The 15,127-nt window shown below is 42.9% G+C and overlaps 1 long non-coding RNA gene across 3 annotated transcripts in view; it reads left to right on the forward strand.

The window, feature by feature from the left end:
* The first annotated feature begins 8,256 nt into the window (after positions 1–8,256).
* The window catches only part of LOC109304814, a 57,599-nt gene continuing 50,728 nt past the window's right edge, over positions 8,257–15,127 (forward strand). Inside the window, exon 1 of one of the 3 annotated variants that reach the window (XR_002099472.1) lies at positions 8,257–8,542. This is a non-coding gene — a long non-coding RNA (uncharacterized LOC109304814). The remainder of the gene's footprint in view (positions 8,543–15,127) is intronic. The other 2 variants (XR_002099473.1, XR_002099471.1) reach the window with 2 other exon arrangements.

Genomic DNA, 15,127 nt, shown 5'->3' on the forward strand with positions numbered 1-15,127 from the left:
GTCCACTGCTACCCCTGCATCTAATGATCTGGTGATCTGATCATAAAAAGCCACCAGATTGGTCTGACAGGACCTGCCACTGATGAACCCATGCTGATTGCCCCTAAGTATGCAGTCCCCTGCTGTCCCCTCCTGGATGTGTGCCAGAATTATTTTCTCAAACAGCTTGCCTAGGATCGAGGTAAGACTAACTGGCCTATAGTTTCCCGGGTCCTCCTTCCTCCCTTTTTTGAAGATTGGAACCACACTGGCCCTCTTCCAGTCCTCCGGCACCTCTCCAGTGCACCATGAGTGCTCGTAAAGCCATGCCAGGGGACCTGCAATGTTACCTGTGGGCATATTGTATGACAGAAAATATGGGCTCCCTAGGCCATTCTAAAGGAACTTCAGAACTCCTGAAATTTGCTCCAAAATTTTCAATCACAGCTAAACCCCATATATACCAAAAATGCAAGAGAGCATATTGTAGGGGCATCTCCGTTACATCCCCTATTCTCCAGCCACATAGAAAAGAAAAAAATCTCCAAAGTGACTCTGCACACCTGGACATTCACCCTTTTACTGATTAAGTACAGTCTGACTGGATAAGATCTAACCAGGTTTAGGGTCAGACTACATCATCAAAGTGATGCAAAATGATAGACGAACATCCATATAGACCCTGATAATTTAACCCATGTTCATTGGCAGTCCCTCACAGTTGAGGATGACTGTTTTTTATGATTGCTTTTTCTGTGGGTCTGAAAATGGCTCACAAGGCCAAATGGGGATCAACAGACTCTGTTGCAACTCGGGCACTTGTTTCTGGGCAGGGTAACTGGCTCTGGATTCTTGATTCAGTCCATGGCACACTGTTTCTGCCACTCCTGCTTTTCCATCACCTGTTGTCATGTCCTGTTACAAAATACAGAGATCCTTCCTCCATTTAGGGTGGTCCTGAGCAATAGTCTCCCATGATTTAATGTTGATGTACCATTTTTTTCAAGTTGTCCTTGAGGACATCCTTGAAGCACTTTTTCTGCCCTCTTCTTCAGCATACTCCTTGACTGTGCTAAGAGAATAAACTTTGCTTCAGCAATCTGGAGTCAGATGATGTGGCTGGCCGAGCAAAGTTGATGTCAGATGATCATAGCCTCAGTGCTCATGGTATTTGCTTGCAGGAGGATGGTAATGTTGGTGTATCTGTCTTTGCACTGGATTTGAAGGATCTTCCACGGGCATCATTGATGGTACTTCCCTAGTGACTTGAGGTGTCTCCTGTATGTTGTCCACATCTCATCTCCATACAGTAAGGTGGGGATCACCACTGCTTGATAAACCATGAGCTTGATTTCTGATGTTGTGATCACATTTCCTCATGCATCTGAAGGTTGCGCTTGCACTTTTAAGGTGAAGTTGGATTTCTTTGTTAATGTGGATTTCTTAATCCAGACCTACCTTGATAGAGGTTTAAGAATTCTTTGGCTTTATTTGATTAGATAGCTCCTTAACAAAAGGTGAGATTCAGTTCTATATGGGAAAAATAATGAAAGAGAACTCAGCTCCTAAATGACACAAATACAAACAGTGTAACAACAACAGATTTCTGGCTAGAGGAGCTCTAACATTATATCACTAAATGTGAGAAATTCTCTCCTGTACAAGCATTTATTGTATATTTTTGCTGTCGCAGGGCATTGAAGTGCCCTGCTCCTAGGAAAGGCACAGGTGCTGGTTGCCAGGGCAACCACAGGCGGTCAGCTGACCGGAAGGGGGCAGGGCCTGGCCTATATAAACAGCCTAGGCTGAGGCCAAGGAGGTAGTTCTTCTTTGGCAGCTGAGGGAGAGGGAGCTTTGCTGGAGCGTTGCAACTTAAACAAGTGGGATGGCCTGAACAGCTTTGGTGCACGGAGAATGGGAGGAGATGCCCCCTGGTAGGGAGTGGGGTGATGTTTAGTCAGAGGGCTAGAGTTTATCTTTTAGCCAGATGGCTTAGAGTTTATGTTGTAGCCTAGGAGCTTGAGTCTTCTGTTTTGTTATTATACCGGAGGACCGGGTGAGGCTATAAGGGGTTGGAGGAGGCCTCATAGGAGCACCCCAGCAGTGTGGGGGTTCCTGGTGCCAGAGAGGGCACAGCAGTCTGGATCTAGGGCCAGGTAAGGCTGAGGCTGCCTGAGCTGGATAGGGATCATAGACCCAAGAAGGGAGTCTGGGGGCCAGGCATGGCTAAGGCCACCTGAGCCCCAATTGCAAGGAGCACCAGTGTGGGCACTGGCAAGAAGCCTAGAGGGTGCTCATGTTATGCCCCAGGGTGGACACACAAGAATAGAAGCCCCGGAGAGGGCGAGCGGACCGAGGCGAGCCCCGGAGGACGTCCGCAAGGGCGCAGGCAATAGTAATTTTACTCAACAACGTCTGGTACATCTGAGAGGTTTGGGATGTGGTATAAGAGGTGGTAGGAGCCATGCACCGTCCATAAGGCTGGGGGCACCAAATCAATTTACACAGAACAGGGGCCAGGATAAATAAGAGCGCTGTGTCTAAGGGACAAAGGGCAGCCTCCTTTATAATATTTTTGTCATCGAAGACGTGGTGGGCGAGAACGAGGGTGCTTGATAGACAACTTGGCATGGTAGGGGGCACCAGGAGAGATCACGGCCGCTCCTGGGTCCCCGCCCTGTGACGTTCGCTTATGTTTAGGCAGTTTAATGTGACGTGTAGCTGCTCCTTTCTATGGGTGAGAGGGAGACTCTAGGCTCAGTCAGAAAAGGAAGAAAAAATGTTATTAATGTGCCTTTTGAAATCTGGTCTGAAGACAAGAATTTTTTGTTTCATGGATTCAGGCACAGTCACCTTCTCAGCTTCTCTAATTAATCTTGCCCCAGCTGCTGACTCCACAGGTGATGACACTCTCCACTTTTCAACTAGGAAATACAGCTTCAGCAGTAGAGAGAGATTTCTATCTGTAAGAGTCTCAAAACCTCTATTATATACTTTAAAATATATGTTCCAGGGATCTTGCTGATTTAACTGAGAAATATTATGACTTTATAAGTTTTCAAACTATAAAATGAGAAGAGTTCTACTATTTTTTCCAGATCTAATCAAGGTATCAATAATTGTTTTCACAATAAATAGTTTCTATTCAGTCATTTATCGGAAGTTACCAGCCAAGTTTCAAATTGCCTATCTACCTGGAAAGATTTACTTGCTTGTTTAATCATAAAACGTAGTTCTGCTAAGAAAAAAGATGTTGCATTGCATTTTGTCTAAAGCAGCCTTAGGGCATTGGGTATGCTCCCTGCTACCCAAGAAACACTATAAAGTTTACTGCCTTCTTCTGCCAATGTGCAACAAGTGCATAGAAAATATCACATGGTCAGATAGCAGTCTGGCAAAGATCAAGTAAGCACACATGGCATTTATCAGTTTCTATGTGCAAGGCCCATGTTACTTGAGGATGAAATAGCAACAACTTCCCTTGTTAGATCTAGAACAATTATGCCTGTCCCTAGCTAGATTCTTCTGGTATTGGTCAAACCAAAAATACTGTAAGAACAGCATCTTTCATTTCACAGTATTTCAACCAGCACAGGGAAATGACTGCTGTTTAAAAATTACAGACTTTTTAAAGGAAGTTTAAATAGGTCTTCCACTGGAGATGATTTAAAAATGGGTCATGCTTGAGAAAAGGAGTTTGGGTACTATATTTCAACCATAATATGCACTGTACAAAGCATTTATATTGTGTTTTATGACTTTAGCATCTATTCCAAACTGATTGGCAGAAAAAAATGTAAACACTAATGAAGATCTTCATTTTTCAACAACTGAAGCTTTTGAATAAGGTCTCACACAAGAGCAGTTCCAGTAAAATTAATAACATGGGTGATCATGTTATAAGCTTACAGAATCATGCAAGTCCTTGCACATCATGGCCTGGTGACTACAAGAAGTTACAAAGTAAATACATAAATAATTAGATCTCTTGTATTATAAAGGGGGAGTGTATGTCTGAAGGAATAGAAAAGATCATTAAACAACATGTTATCCTTAAACTAGTACAAACATGAAAATGGAGAAACCACTTTGGCTTGATCAGGATCATGTGTTCTAGTCACACAGAAGGAACTTGTTTTCTAGGCTACACTTCACTATTCTTTGAAATGTGACAAAAAATAAAAAAGGGATCGTAGTCTTCAGTTATGCCTGGTGCATCTGACACTCTGAAACAAAGTTTTCAAGCGGACGCTGCCAACATACAGAATCTGATTATCTTTTACAAAAGCAGGAATCTGTATCACTCCTAAGAGGAAATGAACTGAATACCTGGCTTTTAAAAGATAATGATGAAATAAAAAATCTCAAACATGCGTCCCCAAAAGAAGAAAGAGGACTGACAAACCAGGCAGTCTGGAAAATGACATTATTAAATTTAATGTGTTTTTATAAAAAGAAAATAGATAAAGGCCAACAGAAAGACCTGGTTGCTTTAAGAGGAGATCTCAACATACAGCATTTTAGATAACACTTGTTCTTAATGAAAAGTGCAAGGTGGAGATTTGATGAGAAGGGCCATAAACCTGATAGGATAGTGTCCCTGATAGGATAATGTCCCATCAGTTCAGAAAGTGAACCCACAGGAAAACTGACCAAACTCACAGAAATTAAAGCAGCCATTAAACATTTTTGCACTGATATGCATTACTCCCAGATAAACAGAGCTAACATCAATGGCTTCCTCTGCAAATCAGACTGCTCTCATACCAAGATTTTAAATCCTTGAAAGCTCCAACAATGAACTATTGTAGAAAATTTCTCCTGTGTTTTCAGGATTTCACAAAAGTAAAATCCCCAGGGTCAGTGTACAGAACATAATTTCTATAAAGCTGTTAAATGGTAACAGCCCTTCTTTTGACAAAATATTTTTAAGAGCTTTTAATACATAATACCTGTCAGCAAACCCACATGTAGGACTACCTATGCAATTTGTGAAGTGAGTTGGCCTACTGGAGACACTTGTTCATACCAAAGCATTTTTAGTGGTAGGTGAACGTCAGACAAATTTAGTATACAGGTAACACAAAATCCTCAATGCCTGGATGTTTTTTTTTATCTGAAGTAGAAATGCTTGGCATTAAAAAAAAAAAAAAACCTACCAATTTGATGTCAGAGATAGGAAAAGAGGATTCTGAATTAAAAATCAGCTCAGCATCTCAAACGAACCAGTGAAAATGACACATATGCATGTTCAGAATAGAGGAGTGAGACATAGGTTAACCAGATGGTCAGAATTTTGCAGTGAAAATAATTGGATACCTTTGTCTGTGTTTAGTATGCACATGGGACAGATAGATGTGGGAAGCGTGAATGACTGTAGGAGAGAACAGCAAATGCTAAGGCTCACTTGTACAGGTGATAATTTGAAAATTATAATCCCCCTACTGTCTAAACTGTCAGGAGGCTGGGGGGAGAATTTGATTCCTGGGCAGTTCAAGGACAGAGTGAAAGTGAAAAATGGATCATGGTGGTAGGTTTGAGGGGACAATGAAGCAGTCCTTGCACATCTCCAGCACTGAGGTTTGAGACACTTTGATGTGCTAAGGTCAGTTAGAAGCAAAAGAAAATATAACAGACAGTGGAGTCATGAGAACATTTAAAATTGGTACCAAAGGCCATAACAGTCTAATTTCAGGAACAAGAGATTTGACAACACTCCCTGGTGTTACAATAACCCACAGAAAAAAAGTTATTCTATATTTGGCCATGAAATAAATCAAGGGAGAGCATCAAATATTATGAATCAAGATAAACATGAAAATTATTGTATAGTCTTATTATATTTTTATCAGTTTGCAGATTATCGGCATAAATCTAATAAAAATAAATATTTTTGTCTTCTCTTAGTATATGAGGTTTAAGTGAGAAATGTTATAGGGAAAAAAGCATCAAATTTACAAGAGCACTGTATTAGTTGGTAAAGCCCCACTGAGACTCAATAGATATATAGGTTCTTAGGAGCTTCTAAAAACAGTTGAGTTTCTTCAGGAAGCATTACCATATCTGTTTTTTTGACTGTTTGCTTTTTCTCCCTTCCCTTTTCTAGAGCCAAAGGAAGGAAGAGAAGAGAATTTCAACATTAATGAAGGTTAAACACTAAAGACTCATCTGTGGAACCCTTCCTCACCAAGGTGAGCAACTTGCAAGAAGCTATTCCTTTGATCCAGCTTGACTGTACTTGTAAGGACATGAACACAACTTATGCAAGTGCATATCCTGTTTGCTGCTATGGCTAACACCTGCTACCCTCAAAAGTAGAAGGAAGCCTGAAACATCCGGTTATTGGATAACTTGCCTGGAAGGAAACTTCCCAGTCTTTGGTTGGTTGTTTTAGCTGGAAACATGAAGGTACATTTCTATCTAACATTATTGGTATTTTAAAATCCTTATTTTAACAATTCTGGATACTCTCTTAAAATCGGAGCGTTAGTAATATTGCTGTGGTAAAAAAATGAGCTCTACATGCTTGACTATGGGTTGCCTGAAACGAGTATTTCTCTTTATCAGTTTTAAATTTTCCCATAATTGTTCCTTTTACACTTAATTTATTTTAACTTTCATTTAGTAATTGACCGAAGGATAATAAGAAATTATTTGTTTTCTTCATACTGCTTAACCACAAAAAAGCTTTCAATATGTACTGTATCTTATTCTTTCCTTTTATACATAAACACACACACAAATAAAAATGGAGGAATTATGTTTATTCTTTTAAAAAACAGTTGTTTGTATAACTCCCTGGGGAAAACTGCTTCTGCAGGGGTGGATTATTTATAATTTGATGCTCCTTTGTAACTCATATTTTCTTAATTATGCAGGATCCAGAGAACACATGAATTAAGATAGGCACAGATAATACATTTTATTGAACAGAATTCTTAGCATCGTCTCTTAGATATTTCTCTATGACTGGATTCACACTTGGATGGTTTACCATTGCAAACAAGGAATAGTACATGCTCAGTAAAACCTTAAATATCACTCCATTAGGTCCAGCTCCACATTGACTTCGAGACTGTTATACAGCTTTAAACCAATACATTTATTATTATTTACTCACTAGCTACCCTACATTACACTGTAATTAGTTCAGACACTACAGTGTCTATGGCACATATAACCAAACACTAAAGTGTCATTATCATTATTTTCCCCAATTTATGTAGCACTACAAATATAAAAATTCAGATGTAATTATACTCCAGTAATTTGAAGATATGTATTTGTGGTCACAATCTTATATCTACTGTGGTTCAAATTGCAGATTCTCCCCTTCAGTTGTGTGTTTGTGCCTCATTCTACTTAAGCATACCGACCTCCCCATGCAGAAGTACAAACATGGACAATGTGGGAAATCTACTGGTTCCCTTCTCTTTTTGAAAGAGATGACAAGAGGCAGCACAGCTGTGAGGAAGCTGGCCATTTTGAATCTTGACTTCAGGAGGCAATAATAAATATGCCAAAACCAAGGCAGTTGTCTGTTTAGCAGCATGTTTCATTTGATTTCAAGAATAAGAAAAGGCATCCAGAAAGCAAAACAGTCAAAGGTGAGTCATCAGAGCCCTAAATAATCTAATTTCCTGTGGAGATTTTTTCCACAGCTAGGCCTGTTCATTGAAATTTAATTTGTCTCTGGCTCACATGAATTTTATCCTGAGTGAAATTATTTGCATTGTTCTAGAGCAGTGTTTTTCAACCTTTTTTTCATTTTCAGATCCCTAAACAATTTCAAATGGAGGTGCAGACCCCTTTGAATTGTAGGTATGGGTATTCACATACTTTTGATTGATCATAGTCATCTTTTGTGGACTCATTACATATAGTCTGCAGAGCCCCAGGGGTCTGTGGACCATAGGTTGAAAACCACAGTCCTAGAGGAGCACAGCATTAAATGTTGATCATTAATTGAGGTACCAATTTACAGGATCCAGAGAACACATGATTTTTTGTGATATCCTTGAATCACCTGTGGAAATGGAGATAGGATACATGATATCAGATACATTTTGAAGAAGACAACAAGAAGATCCACAGCTGAGGGTTTTCAGGACAAAACAAGTCCTGCTATGTTTGGTCATTTTTGGGGTGGTAGACATTCCAGAGAGACAAGGAATAGATACCCTCTGACAAAAGAACTAAGATGAGTTGATGATGAAACTGCACTATTGCAAGGAAGGCAGAGAGGGGCTGCCAATCTGTGAGAACTAGAACTCATTAATGACATGGAGAATAATTTTTGTTTCCATGCAAGCACCATGTAAAATTTCTCTCCCTTGTTTTCAAACTGTCATTTCCGTTTCCCTTCCATTACTCTGCAGGTTCTTGGGCACTATGTCATGTTTGTATCAGAACTTATACCAGAATGGAGTGATCTCAGTTTATGAAAGCTACTGTCCCTGGCTTTGCTCTTGGCACAATGACCAGAACTTCTGTAGTAGATGAATCATAATACCTTAAATTGCCTGTACCTACTTCAGGCTGGATCCCTCATTTCTCATGAAGGGTAGGTGCAGACATACTGTGACTGTAGATCAGGAGTGGCTGGTGCACACATTCACCAGTGCCAAGAGCCATGTATAGAAAACAAACTAAGTAACTGTGGAGAGATGAGTGGGTGGGATTGGGCTGGGTGGGGGTGGCAAGCAAGACCACAGTGGTGTTGGTGAGTCCGGGGAGATTGTTAGGATTGGGGAGGACTGGCAACTCTGGGTGGGGAGGTCTGCAGGGTGCAGAAGGGGCAGAGAAGTAAAAATACCCTGGTCAGAAGAGCACAGCCCCAGAATTGGAGTGAGCAGCTGGACTTTCCCAGCTAAGACAATGGGGATTTGAACCCAGGATGACCAGAAGACACAGGCTGGATCTTCAACACCACCACACCACTGGTCAGATATGAACCCCAACCCAACCTGGTTCGTAACCTGAAGATATTAATGAGGAGTCAGGTGACCAGGGGGAACCACGAACCCCTGATTAGAGGGCTATAAAAACCCCTCCTACTTCCTGTGGGACTTGTTCCAGTAACATTACTTCTGTATGTGCTCCTTGGATCTCTTCCCTATTCCAGCCATGGTCCTGCCTTCTTCCTGTTGCTCCTGCCTGATCCCAGCCTCAACACAATCCTTGCTCCTGCTTTTTTGGAATTCCTAGCTCTGATCTATCTTCCTCCTTGGCTACAATACTGCCTTAGCCTTTGACAGGAAGACCTAGCCCTTGACTCATACCTGGTGTGACCTTGGCCGGCTTATGGTAATTCACTGAGGCTCCTGTTAGATGTGAAAAAACAAAACAAAACAAAACAGCTCATTACCAAAAGAGGAAGCACTTTAGTTTGACCTGGGCCTCCCGCTTTGTATAAAGATTGGGAGCTTCAGTAGGACTTTTTGTAACTTTTTTCTAAAGCTGATTCAATCATCTATTAGATAAAAGCACCAGAAAGCCCCATTGAAGTGACCAAACTATATAAATGTTGGGCAGGTCAAACTAACGTGATGCATTTTCTGGGCATATACTGTGGTCAGAGTGAGAGTGCTCTGAGCTAAAAGTAAAGTGCCAGGTTTTTTTTTTCCATGTCTGCAAGCAGCCTGAGTGACCAGCAACAGGCTGGTTGATCCTAACAACTTTCTGGGCTCTCCAAAGCATCCTAGGGCCATGACCACCTGGGGCTGTGGATCCCACCAAGGTGCCCTGGTCCATGGAGGATTTCATGGCCATTTTACCTGCTCTGTGCCCCTGAATGGGATCTCTGCAGGTCCAGAATTAGTCTCTACAGACTCAAGTGGTCACTCTATGACAAGAAAATGCTACTCTGAAGCTACAGCCTGGCTCACCTGCACCAGCCATTGCCCCACCTGTAGCCACCACTCCAAATTTCTCTGAGCCTAAAGTTCCCCTGCCATAAAGCTTCCTTGGGGACCCTCAACAATTTGGGGGACGGGGGGATGGGGGTTGTCAAACTATGTCAATTACTATTTGTCCTGTGCTTCCATACCTATCCAACTGACAAGGTCAAGGTAGGGCTTGCAATTAGCCTATTAATGGGGTCCTGGCCTGGGTCTCCTCTCTGTTGCAAGGCACTAATTCTCTTCTGGAGGACCTCAAGGGGTTTCTTAAGGCTATGTAAGCTGGCCCCTTCTGGTCATACACTGCTTAAATAGTCCTGAACACCCTAAGGCAAGGTCTTCAAATGGTCAGCCGCTATGCAGCTGCAGATATGCACTATGCACTATCTGCAGCTGAGTTCCAGCAATTAGCTGGAGACAGACTGGAACAAGGGTTCACAGCTCTTCCACTTTGGTCAGGAGCTTAATGAGGATGTGATGGATCAGCTAGCCTGATTGGAAGCTCCCACCAGCCTAGGCTCACTCTTTGATCTGTGTGTCCACATAGACCACCACTTCTTAGAAAGAAGGCTAGAAAGGTCTTGAGCCCCAAAGAAGGATCCTCTGGGTATGATTCATGCTCCACAATCCTTAGTGGGGGGTATAGGACTGGAGGAAGAATCCCTGAAAGTCAGTTGTGGGTGACAGTGGCTATCTCAGACAGAAAGAAAAAGTCAATGGTACTTAAGCCTCTGCCTATACTGTGGTGGGACAGGCTTGCCCTCCCAAACACGGGAACGGTGCCAGTGGGAAACTGCTTGCTTGTAATAGAGGGGTCCTGTCTGAATGAGGCACTATGCCCTTAACAACTTTTACCATTGGAAGAGTAAAAGGTGCCCCTGGACATCACCACTTCTGTTAGCCTTGTACTTTTCTAATCTTGCTGTGGCTAAGGTCCAAAAGATTGCTCTGGTAGACTCTGGGGTCTGACAATTTTATGGACCAGGACTTTGCCAGAGCAAACCACATCCCTATTGTGTGCAGGGCCAACCCCATGACTGTTGAATCAATTGACAGCTCCCCACTCATTTTGTGGCCCAACACCCTAGAGACAGCTCCTCTCCTGGTTTGCTTACCAGGGTCACCACAAAGTATTGCAGTTTGGCTTGATTCATTTGGCCCATGCCCCCAGGGTACTGAGAATGACCTGAGGTCCCCTTCACAGCTTTCAAATCCTCTGGCTGTCTGAAAACATTCATTCCAGTTCAGCCTACTGTCAGAAGGTTTTTCTAACACCCATAGAGGCTGTTAATGCACTGATTGGTTGCAAAGCCCTCCTGTAGGGAAACATATATGCTCAAACACTTGGATGCTGTGGCTACCCAGTCAGTGACTTTCTGCAAGGATGGAGCCTACTCATGTTCAAGTAGTTGAGGTTCACTAATTGGGGACTAGTGCCTTCCAACAGGGAGGGAAGTTTCAAAGTTACCCTCTCAGCTAAATATAGGGACCCGGCATACATTTTCAGCAAGAAAAATGCTGATGTCTTACCACCCCACAGGCCATTTTACTCCAGGGGCTGTGGTTTCTTTTGGCCATCTGTATTCACTCTTGGAGCTGTAACAAGTTCTGTGGGACTACCTGCATAAAAACCTTGCCAAGGGGTCCATCCAACATATGACCTCCCCATCTGGGGCCCCCATCCTATTTGTAAAGAAAAAAGATGGGTCCCTTTATCTGTTCATGGACTAATATGCCTAAAACAAAGTCACTTTGTGTAACTGGTACCCTATCCCTCTCATTAATGACACCTTCGAGAGATTGGGATAAGCACCAGTTTTCACCAAGCTGGACCTAAGGGACCTATAATCTGGTTCTCATCTGTGTGGGTCACCAGTGGAAAGACTACATCCTGGTTGGTATGGGTATTTCAAATATCTGGTGATGCCTTTCAGCCTATGAAATGCCCTGGTGACCTTCCAACATTTCATAAATATTTTCCTGGATGTACTGGACCAGTTTGTGGTCATATATTTGGATGACCATTTTCTCAGAAACCCAGGAAAAGCATGACAGGCATGTCTGCCTGGTCCTAAGATGACTGCCAGCACCACCTGTGTGCTAAACCTGAGAAATGCCAATATGATGAGAACTTAGTAGAATTTCTAGGGTATATTATCATCCCAGAAGGGCTATGGATATAACCCCACAAGATAGCTGCAGTACTAGAATGGGGTCCCAAGGAAGTGCATGAGGTACAGAGATTTCTATCCGGTATTTCTCCAAACTGGCAGCACAATTGCCCATCTCAAAAAAGGGAGTTCCATTCCACTGGTCCCCTAAAGCCCAAGCACCTTTTGATTCCTTGAAGCAGGTACTCACTTCTGCTCCCATTCTGAGCCCCTCCCCCTGCCCCAGCCCTTCCTTTTCTAGTTGAGGCAGACTCATCTAACTATGCCATTGGAGGAGTGCTGCCCCAGTGCTGTGGTGCCCATGAACCATCACTTTATATTTTTCTTCCTATTCCCTAAAGATGACCCCCCAGTTAATGCAACAAAAACATTTTAGATAAGGAGCTACTGGCAATCAAGAAGCTACCACAAAATGGCACCATCTATTAGAGGGGGCCTGGCACTAGATACAACTTTTGACAAAACATAAGAACCTAAATTACCTTCACTCAGCAAGAAGCCTTGAACCAACAGTAAGTTTGGTGGCCCCTGTTCTTTTCCCAGTTTGATTTTATAATTACATTCTGATCTGGGAGTCACAAGGGCAAAGTGACTGTCCCAGAAGGGAAAATACACAGAGAGTTCCTCACAGAGAGACACCCCTGATCCTGGTTCCCACAAATGTCATAGGTAATACCAAGACAAGAAACTTACTTGGACTCTTCCAGACCACCCTTAACTAAGACCATTTGCTAGCCAAAGTGGTTGCCCTATTACAGAATCTGAGAACTCACCCTGACCAGGACTACTATCTACAAGAGAGTATATGCTATCATTGGCAGTGTATCTGTGTTCCCTAAGGGTTCCAACTAGGCCACAGCACCTCAATGATTGGACATTTTGGCCACACCAAAACAAGGAAGCTCCTCGCTCAACGTTTTTGGTGTCCCCAGAGGCAATCTGATGTTAAGTCCTATGTTAATTCCTGCGATACCTTCTCTCGTGCTAAGTCTCAGTGAACCAAATCCTTCAGTTTTCTCCAGCCTCTGCTCACTCCCCACCTGGGACAACAGTTTCCCTAGATTTTATCATGGGCCTTCCTGCCTCCAGGGGTACACCACAATTCTGGTGGTGGTGGACTAACAAAAATGACTTGCTTTATTTTTAATCAGGGCAAGCATACTACTCAAGACACATCCCATCTCTTCCTGGTGAACATCTTCCAACTCCATGGGATACCTAGTAGCCTTGTGTAAGCCTGAGGCCTCCAGTTTATATCCCACTTATGGTGAGAATTTCTGTGACTACTGAAAATACAACAGCATTGTTCTTCCACTTACCATGTACAATCCAATGACCAAAGTGAGTAAATCAGGTTCTGAAGCAACACCTTCACTGCTTTTTGAACTACCATCAGGATGATTGGGTACCCTCCTGCCATTTGCAGAATTTGCTTATACAACTTGGATCATGCCTGCCACAACACTGTTCATTCTATACCAATTATGGGTTCCACCCATGTCTTCAGTCATTCCTGTCTGTTTCCTCACCAACCCCTGCTGCAGCAGAGCTAGTGAATCACCTGCAAAAGGTCTGCGTGGTTCTAAAATGGCATTTGAAATGGGACAAAGAGGTGTATATGTGCTCTGTGGCCTAGCATTGTGAGGAAGTCCCCTTATGCAAGGGGACTGAGTGTGGCTATCTGTGCAGCATCTGAGATCCACCCATCTTTCTTCCCAGTTTGATCACTAATATTTAAGCCCACACTGCATCTCAGTGCAGGTCAGTCTGGTGGCCTTCCAGCTGCAGCTGCCTGAGTCTTCAAGGGTCCATCCTGTTTTTCATGTCTCCTTATTAAAACATTACAGAGAGAACCCATTTCCAGGCTGTGGCTTGCCCCCACCTCTACCAGCCATAGTTCAAGATAAGGAAGAATTTATACTGAAGTAGGTCCTTGACAGAAAAAGGGTACAGGGGAAGTTCCATTACCTTATTGACTGGGAAGGCTATGGGCCAAATGATTGCTCCTGGGAACCAGCAGAAAACATGCATGACTCAGAATTGGTCTGAGCCTTCCATCAGGCCCATTCCAGCAAGGCAGGCCCTGGAGCACTCAAGGGTTGCCCTAGGGGACAGGGTAGTGTTAGAACCATGGGGATTTGAAGAGCAGGGTGGCCAGGCCTTAACCCCACCATGCAACTGGTCATATGTGAACCCCAGCCCAACCTGGTTCCTCTCATAAGGATATTAACAAGGAATCAGGTGATGAGGGGGAACCAATAAGCACTGCAAGCCCCTTATAGGAAGGCTATAAAACCCCTCCTATTTCCTTGCCTGTTTGTGTCCTTGGATCTCTGCCCTGCTTCTGGTTTGTTTTTGTTGCTCCTGCCTGATCCTAGCCTCACCATAGTTCCTGCCCCTGCTGTGTTTGAACCTTTGGGCTCTGATCTACTTTCCTCCCAGACTGTGATACTGACTCAACCCTTGGCCTGAAGACCCAGAGCTTGACTCATACCTGGTGTGATTCTGGCCTGCTTAAGGTAATTTGGTGAGTGACCACCTATGGCCTTACTGATCCTGAAAGGATCTGAGCTCTGAACACGTGCCAATGTTCGGCAGATCAGGCTAATCTGTTCCCAGTCTAATTTAGTTCACCTCCTCAGGTGACCTCATCTAGATTGCGCCAGCCATTTATTTATTTATTTATTTGCTTTTGTTCAACTTCCCTGAACATATGCACAGATCTGCACTTAGATCTACGTAACCCTAGTTGGATTGATGTATGTATAATGTCTGCATGTACCCTAACTGTCCAATGCAATGACCATAATGCATATCAGAGTACAGCTATAGTATACTTGTGAGCATTTCCTCACTGGTCTCTTAATAATTTTAACTCTTCTTTATCTGTCACTTTTATAGCCATTTCTCAAATACTATTTTTCCCCAGCTGACACACCCCATTTGTCCATTTTCCCTAAATCTATTGTAAAACCAAATTGCAAACCCAATTTACATCTCCCACAACCAGAAAGTATATTTCACCAATTCACTGACAATTGAGATTTTGAGACTTTAATGTCAACTAACTTAAGCAAC

Source organism: Gavialis gangeticus, unplaced genomic scaffold (assembly GCF_001723915.1).
Source record: "Gavialis gangeticus isolate Ggan-Ray unplaced genomic scaffold, GavGan_comp1, whole genome shotgun sequence".
Lineage (NCBI taxonomy): Eukaryota > Metazoa > Chordata > Crocodylia > Gavialidae > Gavialis > Gavialis gangeticus.